At 44.1% G+C, this 24,263-nt stretch overlaps 2 long non-coding RNA genes across 3 annotated transcripts in view; one reads left to right on the top strand and one right to left on the bottom strand.

Moving 5' to 3' along the window:
• Window positions 1-22,700, top strand: part of LOC111927020 (uncharacterized) — a 49,983-nt gene extending 27,283 nt beyond the window's left edge. Inside the window, exons 4-5 of one of the 2 annotated variants that reach the window (XR_015283305.1) lie at window positions 2,334-3,517; window positions 19,084-22,177. This is a non-coding gene — a long non-coding RNA (uncharacterized LOC111927020). Of the gene's footprint in view, window positions 1-2,333; window positions 3,518-19,083 lie in introns of both variants that reach the window. The other variant, XR_002863341.2, reaches the window with a different exon arrangement.
• On the bottom strand, window positions 5,764-11,337 carry LOC147654870 (uncharacterized). The gene is made up of 4 exons (XR_015283306.1): window positions 11,109-11,337; window positions 7,092-7,222; window positions 6,652-6,794; window positions 5,764-6,294 (listed from the first exon to the last, which is right to left on the bottom strand). It is a non-coding gene; the product is annotated as an uncharacterized LOC147654870 (long non-coding RNA).
• Window positions 22,701-24,263: the final 1,563 nt, after the last annotated feature.

Consider the following 24,263-nt stretch of genomic DNA (forward strand, 5'->3'; position numbering starts at 1 on the left):
TTTGCCTTTCTCTGGACTTGCTGCATGACCTCAATATTTTTCTTGTAGTGAGGGACCCAGAACTGGATGCAGGATTTGAGGCATGGCCTCACCAGTGCCGAGTACAGGGGGATGATCCTGGCCCTGGGCCTGCTGGCCACACTGTGGTGTCATCTGCAAAGGGCTGCCCTTGGTCCTCTCATCCAGATAATCAAAAAGGGTATCAAACTGGGCTGACCCCAAAACTGGGTCTTGGGGGCATCACTCATTGCCAGTCACCAGCTGGATGTAGCTCTGTTCAGCATCACTCTCTGGGCCAGGTCATACAGACAATTTTTACCCAGCAAACTCTGCACCCAGCCAGCCATGGACTGCTACTTTCTACAGGACAATGCTGTGGAAATGGTATCAGAGGCTTTATGAAAGTCCAGGCAGGTGACAGCCACAGTCTGTCCCTCATCCACTAAGCTCCTTGTCAAAGTAGATCAGTTGGTCAAACAGGACCTGCCTGTCATGAACTTACACTGGCTGGGCCTATGCCCTGCACATTTGCTGTGTGATGGCTCTCAAGATGATCTTCTCCATGGCCTTCCCTGGCACCAAGGTCAGATTGACAGGTTATGGTTCCCTGGATCCTCCTCCTGGCCCTTCCTGTAGACAGGTGTCACAGTTGTTAACTTCCAGTCACCTGGAACCTCCCACGTTAGCCAGAAATTCTGGTAATGATGGGAAGTGGTTCACTGAGCACTTCAACTGGCTCTCTCTGGGGTGGATCCCATCTGGCCCCATAGACTTGTGCATTTCCAAAGGCTGCAGCAGGACAACTTACATTCAGATTCCTCCTTAAAAGGTATGCAGCCAATTAATTGCTAAAACACTTCTGATATAAGATGCAGGCTGAAATTTCTCATCTTCATTGATTCCTATGGATTTCAAGGGCATTCCAGTCTGTTAATGAAAGGCAAAACCCTAGGCAGTAAGTGGGAAAACCAAAGGCACAGAGGAAACTCCCTCACACTGATTTCACAGTTCCCCTTCAAGTGATGCCTAAACTGCAGGAGGCATCTTAAATAATCTCCTGTATTATTGCCTCTGTCCACTGCTCCATTTCCTTCTGTGTCAGTTGCAAACTCATGTAAACCAACAGCCTACAATATTCTTTTTTGCTCTGTTGCAAAGACAGTACAGGGCTAGCAACTGAGCTATGGTGAGCTGAGTATAATTTCTTCTTAAGAAGAAAAGAGATATGAAAATTACTGTGGGCACATTGGCTATGGAGAAGTCTTTGGGGAAGCTCAATGTCTTGCTTATGCCATTACATCCTGCTTGTAGTAGTAGATTCAGAGTTTGTGAAAGATTTAAACAAACATAAAGATGCAAAGGGTGGAAAAATACTCTCCTGCTGAGCTGTGAGTGTGCTCTAGTGCGGGGGCAGGAAGGCCAGCTGGAGGCAGCAGGACAGTAATGTCCTCTTGTCAGTGTGGGGTTTCTTCCTTAGAGACTGCAGGACTGTTACTGAGATGGTGATTCCCAGCAGCAGGTCAGTGTGAGACTGCATGGCAATACATCACCCTGAAAGGGAAACCTAGCAAGCCTTCTGGTTCCCACTCCTTGAGAGAAGCTATGTTGTGGCCTTGATGTTCAGTAAAGAAAACCTTTTCATCCCTTTAATTTATTTCTGTTGCATTCTGGAGAGCTGCACGACAAATGACATTGCTTTAACTGGTTTCATTAGCACTATATGAGAGTGTTCAAAATGTAGTTAATGCAAAGTTTTGTAATATACCAGTAACCATAGAAAATTTAAAAATGGACTTGAGCAGGGCTGTTTGCAGACACCTGAGTTTCTGTGACAAACTTACCCACTGCTAGGAGTAAAGATGGTATTCCCATGGCAAAGCTCCTGGAGTTCTACTGACAGAACCAGCTCCATGACATTTGACATTACTGTCACTGTAATGGCTTTAGCAGTGCATGGGCCTCATGTGCAGTGGAATGATTGTAAGACAAACTTGTAAAGGCCATGTCTAAACCTAGTAGAAGGAAAATGAGTGAGGAGCCCATCTAAAGGGAAGACTCTAACAGCTGAGCCTTTGTGATGCTAAGCGTAACAATTGAAGATGCCAGCACTGGCAGCTCTCTGCACTCCTTTTTTCCTGCTGAACTGGTGGAATCTTCAGCAGAACTGGCAGATCTTCACCCTGCTTAGGCATCCTCAGTCCCAGCTGAAATTCCAGGGTACCCAGAGAGTTACCATTTTTTTATAATAAGGTACCAAAATTGTAGAGAACAGCAGTTTTGTGTTAAGATTGTGGTGCATGGGCAAATACTACATTCTGTCTGCTCCCTCACAGGAATGGAAACCTCTGGCTTTGGTTCTTTGGTGGTCCAGAAGGGTAAGTAGCATCTGTCCTGGCTGGATTTACCAGAATGTGTCAAACTTAAAAGGAGTTACAAAGTGGACTTTAGTTAAATCAGCACAGCTTCCCTGTAGAGAGTTTCTTCCAGTACTGACATAAAAAGGAAGCAGAAAATAAAAACGTAGAGTTCCCCCCAGTCCCCACAAGTCCCTGGGCTCTGTATTCTCTTTTTTTTCCTGAAGAGCTGGAAAATATGTCTGTTTTCTTCAGAAAAGGATGAACTCTCTGTGGATTTCAAACTACGTTTTCCTATCTCTGAGTTTGTACAGTCACAGTTTCTGAGGATACAATCCCTTCATTCATAAGGCAGAAAGCAAAGGTGAAAAACTCAGACTATTTCAGCATTCTTACCATCAGGCCACGTCAAATCCTCATAATGAATCTGGGCTGTGCTGAGCTTTTCAGGATGCTCCAGAGACAGTGCCATGGCACAGCAACGAAGATACTACTATTCCAAGTGTCTAAGTAATTACTTGATTTATAGAAGAGTGCCACTCCTCCTTTCCAGCCTGTGGAAAGGCACGCTAGTCCCTGTCGCTATGCATTCCCAGCCAAGCTCCAAAGACACACGTGAAAAGCTGACATTCTGAGCCCAGGGGAGGGGGAAGGTATTCAGGCCAGCAGTTGTTGGAGCATGAACAGAGCATCCTTGCCAATGAGTGCCATGGGGTGGAGATGGGGTGTGGGGCACAGGGAGATCAGGGTGGGAGGAGAGGACTGGTGACAGAAGGTATGTGGTACACAGCCAGAGTATCAGCAGAGAGCTGTGAGACCTCAGAAAGGATCTGGAAGGAGCTGGGAGGAGAAGAGTACAGGAGAGAGGAAACAGAAGTGCAAAGAGAGAGCCGAGCAAGCAGAGAAATTTGCAGTGTGCATGGAACAAGATCTGCATGGAGGATTTTTAAGGAAGCAAGTGGCAAAGTCACAGTGCCAGAAGAGGAAGATGAGCCTTTTTTGGGCTGCTTTTGCAACAAAGCTGTACCTACCAGTGCTGACAGTAGCCACTACACCCCTCAGTCTTGGTCATAGCTGCTGAACAAGTGCTGACAGTAAACAAAGCATTTATATCTATTCCAGACCAACTGAACTGGTTACGCCTCAGAGGAAGTTGTGATGGGGTAAGCTTTTCGTGGAACTGCATTTACAACACAGGTTCTGATCACCTTGCCTTCTGTGCATCTATAAAAAAGTATTCAAGGTAGTTTTATTATCCTCAATTGACTGTGCTCCACAAAATGCAAAGATCCCAAGATCACCATGAGAAAGATCAAAATGTTTACTTTTAAATATTTCCTTGCTGAGAAACGATGTTTTACCAAAATTAGTCCTTGCATTTGTGAATTTGTAATTTTCAGGAAAAAGTCTGTTTTTATTGGGAAACATCTAAGTAAAACTTGAAATATGAAGTGAATTTAATTTGCTTTCTGTTTATGAAAAAAACCCATGATGAATCAGAGAATAACGTGTTCAGTGTTTAGAAATTGAAGTAGAGATGCTCATGTTCTAGATCAGGGTAATTTAAGGGATTGTGAGGAACAATACACTGCAACAATGATCCAAGAAAACTGTAACATACGTTGTTTTGTGCACATTTGTCTTCAATGACTTTCCCAGACTTTGCTGACTGCATCCTGGGAGGGCACCACTAGGTCATGTTTCATTTTCTTTTTCCTACTGCAGCTTTCAAATCCCCCTCAGCTTCAGCAAAGCTAGAGAACTAATAAAAAGAAAAGATCAGGGGAGAAAAAAAAAAAAAAAAGGCAGCAGTTTAACACTGGCACTAGAGAAAAGTGAAAATTTAAAGGCTTGAGTAGTTATCCACCACACATTTTCCCCAGTTGGAGACAGCTATACAAACTGGAAAAACAAAAACTGTAAAGTTTTGGTTGAGGGAATCCTGCGTGAGAATTCTTTTCATATTCTCATTGGCAGAAAGAGGAGGCAAAGGGGTGCTACTATACTTGCGGATATCAAGTGAAAATAGTTTCCCATATTTGAAAAATATGTGTGTAGGCTCATACACAAAAACAGTCCCTTGCTGTCTGCATGACCAAGTACCAATCTGCCTACTCAGATAGATTTCAAGCTCATAATTGATTTCAAGGCAGATTACTTGCTGAGGTGCAATAGTAGGACAACTTTTCACAGGGAAAATTGTATTAATTTTTCTGTTTATTTACAGAATTTCTTGGAGACTTTATAGGAAATAGAAATGAGTCCATGACAGCACTAGAAGGACTTGAGCTTTAGGAACATTTAAATATCTGGCTGAGGATTATGGATGAGAGGTTTTATATTAAAATGTTCCTGTTAGGGTATCATGAAATTCTCAGGGGAGTGGTGTTCTAAAACAGTAGAGGGGTTCATAATTGTTTTCAAGGACAATGTTTTCAACTGAGAAAACAGTCTCATTATGAAAAGCAACAAATATGCATTTTTCTTCTCTGCTGCCTCAATGTTTCCTAGCAGACTATCTCGCAAAAACAATGATAAAAAACAAAACAAATTTTATTTTGAGTCTTTTGTTTTGCTTTTAACTTTTTATTTTCTGCTTCCTTCCTTTTTGTTTCCTGACCTTGGCAAGAAAATTTGTATGACTGGCTGTTAACTTGAATTCTCTTTGGGAGGGGGCCAACTTCTCCACAATCGCTTTTGGGTGCATATAAAATTAATTCCCCTTTCTGAGTAAGGAAGTCTCAATTCTAAATTCCTGTAGCTAAAGATTGTATAACTGCAATTGATTCTCAAAATAGAAAATAGAAAGAGAAAGAACCGTGAAACAGAAATCTCGTACAGTGAAAATATTTATTTTTAGAACTTCCAGGTAAAGTCCAAGCCCAGTGTGTGGATGATATTCAGGATGTTACCCATCTTTTTGATTTTCTTCTACAATACTTAAAACTTGGAGTCATTATAGGAGATGTTGCTGTCAGGGCAGTCTCACTGTAGCTGTAACTGCTTCCCCTGTCTTTCCTTGTTTGCCTAAAAGTTCCCAGCTTGCGAGATTATGACATAAATGTAGAAGAGACAGAAGTCAGTAGGAAATGAGTGAATCAGTTGTCTAATGTCCTGTGTGTCACATAGCAGGAATGCCAGTGCCTTCAGCAGTCCTTTTGCTCCCCAGTGAGAGCATGGCTCTCTGTCTCTCTCATAATTGTCCTTTTAAGAAAAGAATTGGTACCTACTGCTGCAGTGCCAGAGCTCCCCCTTGGATCAGTGTCATTTTTTGATGACACTGCTAGTGCCCAGCATTCATGTCAGGAGAGTGCAACTATCTTGTTTTTTGTTCCTGTTTCCTTCATGCCCTTCTGATGGTGTTCTGGGGGGAGCTTGGTCAGAGGCAATGACACCAAGGACAACAGGCTGCACGCTCCCATGTAGATACTTTATTTAATCAGAAATAAAACAGGCATCAAGAACTCCCCCATGTCAGTTTAATTCCACTCCCAAAAGCAGGAAATATATTGTCCTTTAGTCAGAGACAGGGTCAGTGATGTTTCTTTCTCTGATTATGAAACAGGGAGTGTTGCGTTCACCACTCGTATTTCCTGATAACAATACCAAGTTGTGTCGTCAGATACCTCTCACTGGGGAAACAGGTGCTGTCACATTTATCCTGCTGCCTCCCAAGGAATGAGCAGAGCAGGACCAGGATACCCATCTTGTGCTTCCTCCTGGGCCAGCATAGCCAAGCAAGCTGGGTTGCATTCCCAGGCAACCCTCTGAATCAGGCGATCTCAGTGGATGGGTGCCAGGCACCAGGAAACCCCGGAGCCTCTGTCACCCAGAAGTGTTCCTGTGAGAGCATCCACTGTCGTGGCGGGCTCCAAGCTGCAGATGATATCCTGGTATCTTAAGGAGACAGCTACCTCTTTGTCATTCCGATTGGGAACGGCTGGAAAGAACGACACGGACTCTCAAGGGAGTCACAACACGAGAATTCCCTAGTTTATTGCTCTAGGCTTGTCTTATAGACAGATAAGTGGAAAATACAGAAAGGAAACTCTTATTGGTTAGCAAAGTGCTACATCACCATCATTGGTCAGTGGGGCTCACCACCCCCCTGACTTTCTCCTGCAAGGAAAACAAGAGGACAGACAAACAGCACCTGGCAGTTGTTTTCTGTCTCTGAGGATTGTTTTGAAATCCTCTTATGAATTTTCTCAGGCTAGCTTCTCAGGCAGGACTGAGAGGCCATGGGCCTGCAGTTTCTGCAGCTCCCTGCAGCCTGTTCCAAAGCTAGCATCCATACCTCTTCTTTCCAGTGATATTGATGTTCTATTACACAAGTGCATGAGGTGCTTATGGGATGTGCAGGACCAGCTGTGGAAGTGTGATGAGATGCGTCTGGCCAGAGTAATTTTGCCTCCACCATCAGCACTGAGCTTCTCTGGCCTGTGGAGAGGAGACAGGATCAGGAATTAGCACACGGAGTGCAGAAAGCACCTGGTGGTTTTGACTGGGCTTTTTTGGGATGAATATCCTAAAGGATATCTTAAAGTATGAATATCCCCTGGGCCTCTTATCTTATTTCTCACCCTTCCCTTCAGGCTCACTCTGTGCACTCCTGCCCTTTCTCTCCTTCCAAACCCTTTCCACCCCTTCCCACTTCCTTCTTGTGATTACCTTTCCTTTCCATCTCACTGACCTTTTTGTTGTGGATATGACATCCTCCCTCTGCCCAGCACCCACCTGGTCTAGTGGTGCTCAGCCACACCTGCATTTGCAGAAGGACACTAAGCCTCTTCTTGTGCAGAACTGCTCTCAATTTGGTCTTGCATTAAGCAGTGAATCTGAATTAATAGAGGGCTGTGAAGCAACTGCTGTGAATAAATGCATTTTTTTTTATTAGGTTTCTGAGACAGATATTTATTAAGAAAAAGATAAACACACGTGATTATACACACCTTCTCCACAAAATGTACTCTCTTACTAGTCAGAGAAGTGACCAAGCAGTAGTATGTGCAAAGTATGAAGAACGTGAAGTAAACATATCTGAAAATGTTCAAATGAGCTTGGAGAACTAGACTGTGATTTCTCATTGATCTTCTGGATAAGCAGAGGCTTTTGAATAGAGAGAGAAGATAAAAAAACCCAAAAAACAAGAAAATAAGAATTTTATTTTTAAGGACCTGTACAAGCTCTAATCAAGCACAAGATCATCTCCAGCTTTTTAGTTTAACTCTAGGAAGACAATAGATTCACATGAAGAATAAAGGCAAAAAAAAGTAATCTTGAAACCTTTCTGACAAAATTTAAAAAGGTCTTCTGTTAACTGAAATGAACAGGTACTTAAGCAAACAGAAGAAATTGACTGTGTGAGAGAGCAAGAATTGAGTTTGCGATGTTGTACTGCTACAGATCAGAACTTGCTGAGGTAATGCTAGGCTGATCCTCCTCTCTGTTAAAAGTACTATTTCTGTGAGTCATTCTAGGTGATTTCTCAGGTACTTTTCTGGTCCTACAGCAGGAATCCTCTCCTTTCTGGTGGGAATTTCCCCTATGCACTAGTAGAGGCTACTCTGGTTTCATAGAAAAGAAATCCATATGTCCCTCCCAGGTACAGAACTGTCAGATCTGTGGTTTAGTTCGGTAGATACGATATTTTGTATATGATCCACAGCATTTCTTCTTTCACTAGCTCTGAGTGAAATGGCCTTCAGGGGTCCTGGACTTCACCCATAGCTCATACCTCCCTCTGTGTTGGTTGTTCTATGTATTTACATACCCCCCCACACACAAACAAGCACTGGGGATAAGAGCTGTAATACCTTTCTCTCGGATAGATGGGGTGCATGTTCAGAAAAGAGCCCATGGAAGCCATGGCAATTGTCAGTTTGTCCTCTGGCTGCATCACTGCCAAGATCTGGCCAATGCCTCAACACAGGGTGATGTCTTTGTACCAGAGAAACCAGGCTGCCATACTGATGTCTCCTGGGCCCCTGTATGCTCCTGCAAGCAGGAAGCCGTACCAAACCTTTTCCCCCTCCTCATGAGTGACCTACACCATAGAATCATAAAATCATAGAATGGTTTGGGTTGGAAGGAACCTTGAAGTTCAATCCCCCTGCCATGGACACCTTCCACTAGACCAGGTAGCTCAGAGCCCTGTCCAGCCTGGCCGTTAACACCTCCAGGGATGGGGCATCCACAACTTACCCGCACAACCTGTTCCAGTGCCTCACCATCCTCACAGTAAACAGTTTCCTCCTTTTATCTAATCTAAACCTACTCTCCCAGTGTGAACCCATTCCCCCTTGCCCTGTCACTACATGCTCTTGAAAATAGTCTTGCCCCACGTTTCCTGTTAGTTTCCTTCAGGTATTGGAAGGTCACAATTAGGACACCCTGAAGCCTTCTCTTGGCCAGGCTGAAGAATCCTAATTCTCGCAGCCTTTCCTCATAGGAGAGATGCTTCATCCCTCTGATCAACATTGGTTCTGCCACATTGCAGCAGTCAAACAAATCCCAGCTGGGAATGACATTTCACTGGGCCAGCAGTGACAGCTCCTCTCTAATTATAATCACTGTGGCATTGGTCATTTTTCCTACTCCATTTATATAGCATGGCACTGTATGGGAATGCTCTGAGTCTTGAGGAGGATATGGAAAAATAGAAGGATATAAGAAGAAGCAACGAGATAAGGATGATATGGCTGGTATATATTATCTTTTGTTTTCTGCAATACATTCTCTGGAATCTCATGCATATATGGAAATACCTCTTGTTCTTTGTGAAGAATTTCTGCCCACACAAAAAAAGCTCTGTGCTGCACTTTGAGATAACCTCCATTAAACATTTTTCTCAAGGCAGATCATCTACTTAAAAAGAAAGTGTATAAACTGTATTTCCATTTCTAGCTCTTCCCTTTCCTACATGGTAAGCACAAAAAAGTGAGGGCTTGCCCCCTGACAGTGCTCTTTGGCGCAAATGGTGCTTTACTCTCCAGGAAGTCCTCTTGAAAGAGAAAGATCTCCCTGTTAATAATAATAATAATGTTATTCCCTGTTAATGAAGGTAGCATTGTGGTTACTCAACTACAGCAAGCAAATGTCTGTGAAAGCAAACAAAGTAAAAGGACATCAGTTGATATGTTATGCCAGTAACTGTAAATTAATGTTCCTACAGGTAATAAACATACAATGAGCAATTATATTTGGAAGATGCCATAGCTAGGGCTATCATTAAATAATTGACTACTCTTGCCCTCTGTCTCCTAAAGAGAAGTGAAAGCCTCTAGGGACATCACAGACTGTGATGCTCTGCTAAACCTCTCTTTCCCAATGCAGGAGTGATTACTGGCCCAGTCAGCAATTCTCCAGCAGTGCCAGCTGCTGTTTTTGTACTTGCCAGGGCTACAGCACACTGCATCTTGGTCACAGCGGTCCTGCCTCAGCCCTCTGTGCTCCCTGCAGTGCAGCTGGAGCTTTGGGACATGATCAACATTTCTTCTGTGTTTTCTCTGTTCAAAGTGTCTGAAGCAATGATAGGAATGTGTGGCAGCCCCCTGCAAAGGTACTTATATAGCATGAGGCCCAAGGAAACTTCCAGGCTGTGGCATGCCACACATGCAAGGTGAGATCATGGGGAAGCTGGAGCCTCTGGGGGACAGGCAGGGCAATATGGGGTAAGGTAGGCAAACCTGTTGCAGATTTCCCACACCACATCCTCAGGCCATCCAGGGATGAACTGTTTTCCCCATTGCACCCAAGCTTGGTTAACAGTTGGACTTCATGATCTTAGTGTTCTTTTCCAACCTTAATTACTCTGTGATTCAGAGGGAACCAGCTGTCCTATCCAAGAGATAGGAAATGAACCAGTGTTTCTCCAGGGTGGATGAGCAGGGGCTGGGAGTCATGACAGGACTGTGTTAATTTCCATGCTGGATGAAGGTGTGACAGCACAGCCAGAACAGCATCCACTCCCACCCACAGAGTCCTTAAGGATATCCTTATATCTTATATCTTAAATTCTATCCTTAAGGATAGAAACCTTAAGGTTGGAAAAGACTTCTAAGATCATTGAGCGCTACCATTAATCTGACACTGACACTTCATCATTTTGTCGTATGCACCAGTGATCTTATCTTGTCATCATAAGACCGTAGACATAGAAGAGTTCCTGGAAATGGCACCGTGACCCCAATTCTCATTCACTTCAGGATGCAAGAGTGACTATCATTTTGCTGAGGCCCAGAAGCATTTGGACATTATTCTGAGTGCAGCATAACTGCATAGGATGCCCTTGCGAGGGAATGTCTCACTCTTCCCTGTCGTTGGCTGCCCTTCCTGCTGCTTTTCCAGAGTCACTTAGTGAGCAGGTGGCCAGACATGGAGCTGGAGCCACCTGCAGAATTGCCAGGAATAGACAATAGTTACTAGAGACTGACAGGCTGGCAAGAGCCCAGCTATCCCTTTGAAGAGCAATCCCCAATCCTCAGCTGCAGGAGGATATGAGCCAGCAGGGTTGTCCTGGGACCCAGCTGCATGCCCAGTCCTGCGCTCTCCCACATTACTCCTGGAATTTCCCCTCCTCTCAGTATGTGGTAGGTGTCTTGTAGCCGTCGGGGGCACAGGGAATCCTCAGAAGGCAGTGGAGGGGACTGGGGAGTTTGTCCATTGTTGGCCCACCTCCCAGGGACAAGCAGGAAAACTGGGATGACTCATTTAAAACTGCAAACTCAGTCCACAGAAATGAAAGCAACTTACCTGTACCCCACCCCTTCAGAAGGCATCAAGCGTGCTTTTACTTGTAGAAATGGAGCTCACAGCTTTACCAGAGCCTTCTTAAGTTTCTTGAGAGTCAGGCTAGCCCCTTTTAGATAAATCTTCAGTGATTTGAAGAGGAAGACAAGAAGCCTTTTTAGTGTCAGTGTAAATATGGCCATCAGGCACCTCATCTCTGTGGGTAACAATCTTCAGCTCACAAGACTTGCCTTGGGCTACTGGCTGAGAGGGGAATTTCAGTAATGTGCCCTCCGACAAAGAAACCTGAACGAGCAGGTTGACAAATTTAAGTGGGAAAGCACCAAATGGCAGTCACTTGCCTGCACAGGATACTCAGAAGTAAGTGTAAGAAATGCAGCCTTACCAGACTTGGTAAGGACAGACAGACACGTGTGTTTCATTTTCTCTAGGGTGAGTCAGGAATAACAGTATCCATCATGATGCAGCACACAATTAGCTTATCACTAGGGAAAATGTCCTACCTGGACTGTAACAAGAAAAAAAAAAAAAAGGAAAAAAAGAAAACACAGTTTAAAGAACTGGCCCTGGACTCACATCTCTGGCTCCAGCTGTGTCTCATTACTGACCGCAGCTGCTCTTTAGAGCTTTAATATCATAAGAGAAGCTCATCTAAACTGAACCCACTGCACTGTAAACTGGGGAGAAAACATATTTACATAAAGATTTATGCTTTGTGCATACTTTTACATTTTATTCCTGCTAGAAAAACATTACCTTTCCACCAGCTGATGGAAAACACCTCAGGAAAACACCAATTGCAGCTTCCTCTCTGTCTGTCAGCACAGTGGCAGGGTACTGATGACATGACTGATGCCTGTCCCAGCAGTATTGTCATCCATTTCCATCATACAGCAGTGTTTGCTTTGGTGAGAGCAATCATCTGTGCTAGACAAGATACTTCCCTATCCTCTCTATTCCCTCTTTTTAACCTAGCAACAGTTTTGGTAGCATCTTTCTTTGCTGTCCAGCTTCTCAAGAAAGCAAATAAATGGACTTTTGTCATTGGAAAAACCCAGCATGAGCCATGAAGGCTACAATGAAGAAGAGATGGAGGGCATAGATGCTGAGATTAAAAAAAACCACAAAGCTTGTGGAGAGGTGAATGTCTTTGAAATGCAGAAGGCCTGGCCCTTAGGCAAATGAAAGCAAGGAGAGAGCCAATTGCAATACAATCCTGCCTGATTTCCTTTTAAATGTGGGGAAATTTCTCCTGGTATTCTTGCAAAGTATCTTTTCCAAATATGCAAACCTCCTCTTGTCTGTCTCATCTCTGCATTGTTTTCTTGAAGATGCCTTTTGCTTCTTCACTTGATATCCTGAATAAAAGTCACTCTACTTTTTCCATAACAGTGTTGCTTTTTATAAAAGCTCTGCAGGGAACATCCTGCTCAACAGGCTCCAGTCACAAGCAGTGCCTGCCTTTGGTAGGACTCCATCACCCTCAAGAGTAATGCAAGGGTACTTGAAAATACTCCTTTATTTCCTTTTTGAGTTCACACCTAAAAGCTCCCTTTACTTAAAATGATGGGCTGGCATGGAGGACCTGTATTGGCCATGCCTACAGCTGTACCACTGTCCCAAAGCAAGCTGTCCAGAAAAGTGCAGTATTTTTATTGTTTCTTTCTGTTCATATGTAAAATAAGGGAACATAGGACACATCACTGATCTTGGTCCAGCACTGACTGCCATTCTGGGACTTCCCCCGTGCCTCAGCTTGTGACCCCAGTACTCAGTGCTCTGCAAAAACAGGTTTGGTCTCTTCTGAGGTTCAGCCCAGCCTCGAGGAATTATTTCTGGCCTCTCAGAAGCCTCTCAAAGCAGTCATCTTACACCAGCTTGCATAGAAATCCTACACTTCCTTGCAAAATGCTCTACAAGACATTGCCTCAAGGAGTAGCAGAGAGGACTTTGTGTTTTCAAAAACGGCCTCGGCCTCACACAGGTGCTGGGAGTGCTTAGCCCGGCCCAAATACTCAGATGTACTCACTGGCCAGTGAGAGAGCATCTTGGCATTCTGTGCACCAGACATAGTACAGAAATACCCAGAACAAATGAAAAAAATCAACCAGAACTATTGGTAGAAATGCCTGAGGCAAATAAATCTGTGGACTCATTATATGCAAAACATTTCCAGCAATATCAGGTCAGTTAGAAGTGGAGAAGGTTTATACTAACATGGTTATGCCACTAAAAGCACTAACATAGATTCAGTTATACCAGTATACATTTCTTTTTACTCATCTTTGCTTTCCATAATGAAATAATCATGCCAGAATGCTACAAAATGGAGTTCCTCCCATGGAGTTTTTGAGCATCTTAGGCTGTTAGAAGATATGGTAGCAAAAGCTGCCTATTTTCTGGATAGAAAGCCAAGGCTCTCTCAGTCTAAGTTACTACAAGAGCCTCCTATCTGGGTAAACTGGCACATTCGCAGCTGTGGTGCAGAAAAGTTTATTTAAATATTGAAACACTTGAATCTATGTACAGTTTTCAAGGGAAAACATAGAGTGGTTTCTGATGAAGAAGGCTTCCACTTTACCCATGGTACCAGAGGCTGAGGAGAGGAGGGAAGACTGGGAGACAAGTGACAGTGATGGCTGGAGTCCTGAGCCTGGGAAGACAAGGGTTTCATGATCACTGCCGTCTGTGAGGAGAGGGGTGGACAGATCAAGACACTTGTTAATGAGTATTTGACTGAGGTTTAGCTAGGAAAGAGGTGAACAGAATCTCAGCAGAGTGCCATTTGGAGGCTCTAGATGGAAGATAATGTAAAACCCCTTTTCCAATGATCTTAAAGGGAAAAAAACCTAGAGGTCTCCACCGAAAAAGCAATAGAAATTGAGGCTGTTGTTCTATAAGTGTGACACATATTCATAATATGATGGAAAGAACTAAAGGAAAGTGGGGGTGGAGCTACAGTCAGTGCTCTGAGCCAATCTTGTGGCCACTGAAAGAGGAAGGTCCCAGCCCACTACTCACTGCCCCTTTCTCTCTTTGGCCAGATGTTGTCTCTTCCCCTGCCCTGTTGGCTTTCAATTCAGTACTGTAAATTCAGCTGGGGAAAAAAAAAAAAAAAAAAAAATCCTGGAGGGGAAAAAAAATAAAAAATCCAAGCTAAAAGCCTCAGAAGGACATTTTCTGCAGGGTTAGTGAATTGAATTGGCCCAAAGAATTATCCAGTGAGCTGGCATTCCTGAGGATCAGTGAGGGAATGGCAGGAGAGCTGGGAAAGATGGAGCAACACAGTAGTTCCCTCCCACAGCCCTGACAGGTGAGATTGGCTGCTCTTCCCTTCTTAATGCCAACCTGAGAAGCTGCAGAAGAGGTAGGGAAGGGAGATGAAGAGATAGGCTGGGGTCCTTGGGAAAAATGACTAGGAAAGAGGGGAAAGGAATCCAGAAAAGAGCTTTCTGGCAACAGTAAGATTGTGCTGGTGGAGAGTCAGGATCAAGAACAAATTAATTTAGAGGTGCAGAAATGTTTCAATAAAATTCAGAAACAACAAGCAAATTAATTTTGTAAGGCTGCAGGAAGTCGTCCTGGCCATAGAATCATCCTCAGCCAGGCCACAGAGCGGGTAATGAGGATCAGTGCTGGGTGAGGGTAAGAGCAGTGCTCAGCAGTGCTGGAGAGAGCACAGTGCCTCCAGAAACTCAAGTGCCCTAAATGTCAGATGCAGTGCGTGGGAGGACAGAACTGTGCTGGAAGGCTGTGTGACAGAGTGAGACCAAAGAAGCAAACAGCTATGAGATTACAGCAAAATATTGATGTTATGAGAAAGGCAGAGAGTTGACAGTGGTCAAAGATGGAGGGAAGGGCATTAGGAAAGGGAGAGATGAGATGACAGTAGAAGGAGGGAATGTGGAATAGAAGCTAAAATGGGAAGCAGAGGCAGACAGATTCTCTTAATGGTTATGTGAAGAGACTACAGCTCTATAATTAATACTGTTTTAGCCTTTGGCATATGGCAAGCAACACACACTGTATGTAATCCCAGTCTGATCGTCTGACTGACTCCTAGACTTTTATCCCTACCCATCCCACCTATTTCCCTGCCTACTTTTGGTGCCTGGTCCATCTGCATTTATGTAGGCATCTGCTTTCTCCATATTTCCTGGGTTTAGGAGAAGCCAGGGTTCCCCAGATGTATTAGCACCATTACTGTCTCAGCTTAAATCTGGTAGTGCCCTGCATCAGCCTTTAGCACAAATCTTTCTGAAGTCCTGGTTCTAGACATGCTCAGTGCAAACTGTCCCTGGGGAAGATCCAGTGAGGCTTTTCCTGAGGATGTGCAAACTGAAATTTCTCCAAAAGCTTCTATATTTTGACCAAATTTGGGCAGATTGTTCCAAGAACAACAAAACTCCCTTCTCAGTCTGAAAGCCGTTTGCTAACTGCTAAGCCCTGCTCCAGCATGTTGGGACACTGCAGCTTTGCCAAAATTAGATGTCTGCCAAAATTATGGGCTGAATAGTATTCATTACCCAATCTCACTCTTGCAAAGGGTTTTAGCTGCAGGCTTCTCCATGTTCCTAAGGAAAACTCATCCCAAAGCAGCCACTTGGGCATGAACAAATTGAGCCAGAAAGCTGAAGTCTTATGAGCAGTGTTAGGAAGCACAGGTCTTCTGTGGACGTCTTCCCACACTGCCTCATGGCTTCGCTCTGCTCCTTCATGCCAGAAGCATCTTCCTCTCAGCAGAGCTCTCACATGCTGCATCTCTTTCCTTCTGAAATCTGCCCCCCAGGGTGCCTTCTCTTCTCTGGTTTCTACACCCAGGAGCAGACCCTGCTCCCCTCAAGGCAGTGGCCACCCTGTGCAATTTGGCAGGTGCACTGGCACAGGTCTGCAGGCCCCCTTCTGCAGACATGCAGAGCCTGTACATGCTCGTGGCAGCAGCCCTCTTGGGTTAGGTGTGTGAGCTGATGGGGCAGTAATGGCTTTTTCTCCTATCTCTCATCCTGAATCCACACAGTATCAGAGAACCGCTTGCCCTCAAGGAGGGTGATGACAGCGTGAGGGCACCTGGCCATATTTGTGTGCCACTAACGGGGCATGAACAGATGGAGTACAATGAAGGGAAAGACAGCCCACGGACCCGTGGTCTGCGATAAAGAAAGACAGATGAAAGGTGATGGAAAGAAAGGGAGATGTTTTCTATTCCCCTTCTCCACTGGGCTTAGACAGCATACGTGGACACCCCAGCAATGCACGGTGCAGGGTGGGGTACTGATGTTATCCAGCTGGAGTGAGAGCAGCCTGAAGTGAGAGACTGCCTGCCTGCTTAGTGGGAAAAAATGAGACTTACAGCTTCTCCTCTGTGTTGGGGACACACATTCAGCTGCCATCTTAGGGCTGCTGTGCCACTTAGGAAAGTCAATGACATCAATCCTCCATCTTGTTTGTAGCATAAGGTGGGAGCAGGTGAGCAGTGCAGAGCATGTCTGATTAAGGATGAAATAAACATCAAATAAACACCTTTATTTACGGGCTGAGGAGGCCAAGGCACCTCAGGCTCAGGTCCATCTGTGCTAGGGCCACCTGCTGCAGGACACCCCTGACACTTGGCCAGGCCATAGGGATGCCTGGCTGAATTAGGACCTTTGGTGCTGAGAGGGACCCTTCTCTTGTAGAAGGACATTAAATTTGTAACAAGGGGGGGTCTGAAGCACACATGGGAGCCCGAATATTTGTTTATCAGGGCCTCAAATTTTTCTCTGTCCTCAGGAGTGCAAAAGCCATTCATGGCTGCTGCCCAACACAACAATACCCAAAGCACAGTCCTGTTTATCTTCCCTGCTCTGTAGTGAGGAGGGCAGAGAGGGGAGGGAGGAATGTGCAGTGCCTGGCTAGGAGTCAGCAGGGCTGGTAGGGAGCAAGAGGTGGGCGCAGAGGAGGGGAAAGGACACCCAGGAGATAGAGAAGGACTTTCTAAAGGTCAATGAAGGAAGTCACTATGGGGCCTGGAAAAGGCAGTGGAGAGCTGATGTGGGGTAGTGAGGAGGAGAGGGGCTCCAAGGAGCCTCTAAATTGGAATATTTGGAAAGCAGGCTGTTTCAGGAAATCCTTCAGCCACACAGGTTTACTGGGAAATGTGAACTCCCAGCTTTTGGGGCAGCTTGGAAACACTGGAGGATTTTGCTTTTGGACATAGAAGGGACACAGACGCCTCACTTTTCTTTTCCAAATATTTGACGCGTCAAAACAAGCTGGAAAGCCCGCACGGGTATTTTCTGCCTCCTTGTCTGCAACCTCAGTGCCCACAGGCCTGCCACAGGAGGACATGAAGAAGGAGGAGGTGAAAACAAAGAGGTGATTTCCCCTGGTGCTGTGTGCCATTCCAGCTGTGCTTGACTTCCCTTTCTGCCAGTGGGAGGGAACGATGACTTATTTCTTCTGTCAAGAGCTTGCTGTTCCTCTTCCTACTTCACCTGCCATTTGAGTGCTACAGGGTAGTACTTTAAACATTGGTGGAGAGAAAGGAATACCTTAAAGTAAGTGTGAATAAATGCTTTCTTTCTCCCTAAGAAGTGATAGCTAGCTATATTGATGGAGTAATTTCTTTGCACCTCCCAGTTCTGTGAATCATGGTTATTCATCCCAGAAGGAGGCTTTGATCTTTCTGCGTGTACTTGTAAGTTAAATAACTGATACATTTCTTGGATGGACCTTTTGAATGCTGATATAATTTTCCTCCCTTCAGCTCCTGAAATCATGATTTTAAGTGTCTAAAAATATCACTCTTCTGTTGACTAGAAATTTTTGTTTCATGAGCCTATGTTTTCGGAAAGGAAATGTTTTTTGGAGCACAGGCAGAAGGAGCTTTGCTCAGGAGCAGTCTCCAGTCTTGGCAATGACTCTGTATTCCCAGGGCTTGGCTACATCTGAGATCTGGTAATGAAATGCTGTTGTTAGGTGCCAAAAGATCACCCTGCTCTGATGCCCATAAAATGAGGATATTTTTAAGAAGGGCAAGGAGATACTTCATAGCAATGAAGACTTTTTTTTTCAGAACTATATTAAGCAACTTTGAAAACAGAAAGTTTTGTCAAGGCCCATCATGGCTTGCCACATGTTTCCTGCCGTGTCCCTTCATGCCTGATTGTCTTGTTTCTTTTTTTCTTTTGCAGCAAAGAGCTCCTTGGCCTACATTAAAAAAAAAAAAAAAAATCCAAGGAATATTTGAGCACCAGACAATGTACCTTTCAGGCAGCACTCCTCACTCCTGTTACCCTTATATTGATACAAGCACCCAAGCTGGCAGGTACTCCCTCTGTAAGCCCTGTTCCTGCTACTTGTCACCTCCAGTATGCTGTCCCATCTCTCAGGAGCAGTGCCAGTGTTCACATATTCTTGACTGTGCCTGACAGCACTGGTAAGTTTCCATGCACAGCTTTTTCCACAGCCTGCTTCGGGAAGGAGGCTGTGGCAAAGGGCTGTGTCTGGGGAAATGGAAGCACAAGAGATGAAATAACTTGGTCAAGGTTATCCAGGAAGGCAGTGGCAGAACTGCGACCAGAGCCCAGAGGTTCAGAGTCCCCTTGACTCTCCATGGGTCAAAAAGGAGCCATACTTACTGCTTTCAGTTTCTTTAATATCTCTAGAATGCATACAAATGCATATTTTGATGGGCTCATATCTGCAGTGCCAGGATCTTTATTTAAAACATCTGCTTCAACATTTCCACCTAGAGCTAAAGGAAACATTCCTCTGGTTTGTAAGTACATTGTCAGCCAGACCTCTGAGCAGATACCTTAGTGATATCCAGCAAATCTTGTTTTAAGCTGACCTGTTCTGAATAACATTCTCTAGTGCCAACCACTGCTTCTTCCCAAACACACATCTTCTTCTGAGGCAAAAATACCCCCAGCCAAACACCATAATTATTATTATTATTATTATTATTATTATTATTATTACTACTATTTTTATTTAGTTGGAGTATGTCATGAGGACTTCCCCTTCAGCAACCTCAAGAAGCCTTGCTGGCACCTGGTGGGGGATCTGAAGACTATTTACATTCCAGAGGAATTTACTGGGAAAGTCCAGGACTCTCAGGGCTTTGAATACATCTGAGGAGAGACGCCTGATTGCCGTAACCCCAGATGGGGTTCTTTGCTCAAGTGTCTGAAGCCCTGGTCCAGTTGCAAGCCAGCTCTCTGCAAGTTTGACTGACTTGGTCTATATCAACAACAACAACAACAACAACAACAACAACAACAACAAAGCAATTGTGCAGGTGCTGGCCAAGCATGTCTGGCTGAGTCTGCGAGGCTGCATAGCCTGTGGCGAGAAACCTCAGGTTTGCTGTTTGTTTGCCACATACTCAACACTGCTGTTATTATTTTACTGCCTGTAACTGAGGTGCTTCACAGTCACAAATATCAAAGGGAAAGAAAATGTTTTATTCTCCCCCACAATCCTGTTAACAGAATGTGTTACCAAAGCAAAATGATTTTCTTACAGATATGGCCCTTGTAATGAGGAAGAACAGACTCAAAGGTGAATACCTTCGACCACAGGTCCTTTCAGTCCTGGAGGATGCGAGGGCAGCTTCATCAGCTCTTTCACCACAGCTGACCTTTTGGCTGCATGGGACATAGAGAAAATACTGTTTATTGTGAAAAAAACCCAAAAGGCAGTAAGGGCCTAGCATTCAGGTGAATGGGTACCAGTCAGTTGCCTTTGAAGCTGGCTCAGCACTGTATGGAAAATTGCTTTTTGGTGCCATGCACGTGCCAATGGCAGACAGCCTGGATTCCTACAGCCCAGACATGGTGCCAGAGTCATCATCACACCCAGCCCACTCATTCTACAGCCCTTCTCCATGCTGAACTCTCATCTCCCTGCTCAAGAGAAAAGCCAGAGTGCCTCCCAGAGTGTTGGGATTCTTCCTATTCCCAGCTGACTTTTCCTAGAAAGACCAGAACTGATAGACAGAGCATGGGTACAGCATAAACCAGAGAAAAGCACTGTGTAATCAAATATCTAAGTATTATTTTCATAAGCAGCAAAGCAAACACTCACTTATAGGGGCATGCAGGTGCTCATCCTGGAACAGAGGTGACTTTCTGTGGTAGCACACTGGGCAAAATGTAATCCCAAAGGCTGTGGCAAAACAGGGAGAAGTGGACCTCGGGGGTTCTTACCTCAGTCTCCTACCAGGGGATTATTCTGAAGCAGTAAACTTCTCTGTTTGCAGATCCACAGAAGACTAATGCCTGAGGCTTTCTGTTCCCAGCACTGCCCTTCAGCCTGCATTTTGGCGATCAGAAGTGGCAGCATTAAACCCAGAGTCCATTTTCTGTCATGCAAAGGTGGATGACTGTCAGGGACCATAGGTCTCTAACTCTTGTTCCCAGCTGTGTTGGTTTAAGACATTACCTCCATCCTCCCTCTTTCCTTCCCCAGGCACTAATGTCTGTCTGTGTCCCTGCTCTGCTGGCTTAAGCTACTGTGCCAGGTGATAAAAGCTAATGAACCAGATGAGAACTGGGTCAACAGAGCAATAAATACACATTTACACCTGCACACCTAGCAGGCACTGGCTCCTTGGCTTTGCTTGTCAGGAGTCAAAAGGGTTTCTGTGCCTACACGTTGGCAACCCAGATTCATTCTGCCTTTCCCCAAGGGTATAATAATTTCCTCCCTTTTCTTATTTAACCATCAGGATGAACAGTCTAAGCTTTAGGAATGGTTCTTATCTCCCATTGCTGTGGTTGCCCTGTGGTCATAGATAATATAAGTTTTATGGGGCATTTGGAGTTTCGTGTTGCCTTGCTGTGCTCCCTGGAAGTTTTGTCACCCATTTCAGCCTGGCACGGGCGTAGACCCACAAGTAACACTGCTCCCATGCATCTCTGTGTGTGCCAAGGGTGAGCATCACTGGTCCTGACCTGGGATGGCACGACTGAATCTGCTTAGAGCTGCTGAGGTTTCAAGATACCACAATACATATTTGTTTATATTATATAGCTCCAAGACAGTTGCATAAACAGGCCTTGGCATAATGTTTTCATTTAAAACACTCTGCTGTATAGAACAGCAAATGCTATGACTTTTTCTCTTGGTAGAATCAAATCTGGAAAAGGGGTAGGAAGGGCCATGTGTTTCTTGAAAGTTGAGCCTCCAGAAAGCAGGAGCCTGAACCGTTCAAAGGCAAGTCACCTGGCACTGCAGAGCATCCTACAAAATCACATCTGTTTTTGGGAGTTTGCTGTGAGCCCACTGGGGAAAGATAGTGCTTTCAGCCTTGGGTAAATCACTGGCTGTCTCTCTAAAGGCCATTTTCTTTATGAAGTAATGACTTTGAAGGGAGGGGAAAAAACCACCTTGGACTTCCCCCTTGATATCTCTATTCAGTTTGGCAATAAGCAGTGGAAGTTTGATGCTTCCTTTTATGTCTGCAGTAGAGCACAAAAGTACACGGTAAACTCCTTTTTCTACTGCAAACAAGTCACACAAAAATAGCAGCATAAATTTGAGGGTGATTTCTCCTGGAGGTACTTCAGAATGAAAGAGCATAACTCCCACACATTTAACCACCCACAAGACTCAGTGTGAGCCACCAGGGGCATTCTCCATGTGGTTTGTCACACTGACAGAAAGGGCCAGGGGATGAATAACCTCATGTGAACTGGTAGAGAACCTCTTCTTATGATACAGCCCTCTGAACACCCCCAAACTAAGAAGCAGGTATGTTTAAAGAAGGTCTTTAAAGTCTCACATCTGTTAAGGTTCCCTGACTTCTTCATGAATGTTAAAAGAAGTAAAATTTAAAAGCAGAATGAATATGTTTGGTTAGGTGAAAAACCGGATACATCATAATTCTGTAGTAATTCAGTATAGTAGGACTGTGATGAAGAATCAAGCAATTTCTTTTAAGACTCAGCATTGCAGATCCTTGTAATCACAGATTCCATGACCTTCAGGTGGATACATTAACATAACTTGCATACTCTCTCATTTCTTGTAAGAAACAGACCTGAACTGAATGTTGTATCTTGTTCCTTGTATAGAAAAAAAATAAATTAAAGAAACTAAGAAGGGAGAATGTTCTTTCCTTTGTAGAATGTTTCCTTTCCTTTTTTCCAAAAAGGAAAATAAAAACTTTTGTCCTATATTCTTGTGCCAATCTTTTCAGCTTGAGCTGCAGATCTGTAGTACTACCTAATACTGAGAGCTTTTAGACAGCTTTACAAGATGAAAATGTAAGCTCTGTTTCAGCACTTCTTCTGGAAATGGTCAGGGTTTTCTTCATGTTGATGAAATTTTCTAGTAGATTTCACCACTTAAGGAAGAAAAGGCATTTGCTTGTCTCATGAATTTTCCCGTTACCATCATTTGAAGAGTAATGTGCAAAAAAGTTTTAAGGAGCTGTCAAGAACCACTTTCCTTTGAAAAGAATATTTTATAAACATGTTCTTGTTATAAATCCATCTTAATAGTCTAAACACAAATATGTTTTGATATGCTGATTGTATTTTCATGTAAGTCAAAACCTCTTGACAGCCTCTGTCTTGCAGACAAAATAAATTCAGGAAGGAACATATATATGCGTCTTATTCTGTGTGTGTGAGCATATCTGAGACGCACTCTCAAAAATATGTAAAATTGGTTTTGACTCAAATTTGCCTTGTACCCCAGCCACAGACATGACCACTGTTGTATTAAATAAACCACAAACCATTTCTTCTACCACAATGCAACTTCCATTTTTGGTGCCACCAGAAATGTGGTACTTTTCATGCAAGGGAATGATCCTAAGAATTTCCCAGAGAATTCGGAGAGGAAATGGAAAGCATCGTAATGACCTTGTCCTTGTACTGTTCAGAGCTATGATTATATCTCATTTGTTTTCTGACTTCTTTGCTTACCATCAGAGAAGAAAAAGCTTTCCATGTTACTCATTATTAAAAGAAAACATACTTCTGAGTCATTTTTGGACTAGAATGATGTTTGTTCACTCAATCTTGGACCTTGTGCTTTCCACATAAGTTTGTTGGAAATGTTCAAGTGGCCTGGAAATTTTCTTAGACAGAGCCAAGGTATTATTACCACGTATCTCGGGAGCACTGGAATTACCCAGCTTTGTGGATGTTTGCAGGGTTTGTTGAGCAAGCACAGGGGATCCCAAGTGTATCTAACTGGGACAACATGGGCACAAAACCACATTTTGAAAGAAGCTTCCTACTTTTGAAGACCAACAGGGACAAAATGTGGTCTCTTGTCATTAATGTTTGTGCTTTGTGCCCCAAATAATCATGCTAACAGTGAGTACCAATGTCACTGTCTAGTGCTTCCAACCTTCTGTGGGTGCATTGTGCAGTTTTGACCTCTCCTGTGTGCCCATGGATAGTGTTTGTGTGCAGTGGCAGCAGAGGGAGATCTGCAGCTCTGAGTAGATCAGTGTCAGCCTGTCCCTGTTGCTGTGAGCAGGGTCAGGAAACAGTGGTAGGTCTTGGCTGCCCATTCTGATTTGTAAGCCTGCAGGCAGTGGTGAGGCAGGTGAGCCTTGGGCACTGAGTTTGTGGCTACCCATGGTCTCAGTTAACAGGTGTGAGCAGAGCAGTCTTCCCCCAAAGTCATGGGTTGTTTTGAGAACCAGTGTTATGTTTAGTAATATCACAAGTTATATTTGATAGTAACACCATGCAATGTATTAATAAAAGGCTACAAAGTCTATACCTAAATCTCAGTATTTTTTTTTCTTTGGGAAAAATTTTTCCTGGATCTTTGAAAGTGATGAGTTGCAATACCTGTGTTATTACAACCAAGGGATTTATTAAAACAGATACCTGTGCCTGTCTGTAGGGGTAAAGTGTGAAGTTTTTTCAAGATAGGAGAGTATGTGAACATATAAGTTTTGATAGTCTAAAAAGGTACATCCATTTTTTTCATTTGCTAAAAATGCACATGAATATGAAGACAGGCAGAGGTTAAAGATCCATGCTGAGGAACTGAAGCTGAGCTGCTCCAGAGAGAGGATGTAGACAGCTCTGATACCAGTCATGGCTTCTGATTGCAATTTGCCAGAAGAAATTATTATTTCAGTCAAAGCTGTTTGTCAGAGCTAAATGTCATATGACTGGCTGTAATCAAGGAGGGCCAATCTTT

This window comes from Cyanistes caeruleus, chromosome 2, assembly GCF_971803275.1.
Source record: "Cyanistes caeruleus chromosome 2, bCyaCae1.hap1.1, whole genome shotgun sequence".
Lineage (NCBI taxonomy): Eukaryota > Metazoa > Chordata > Aves > Passeriformes > Paridae > Cyanistes > Cyanistes caeruleus.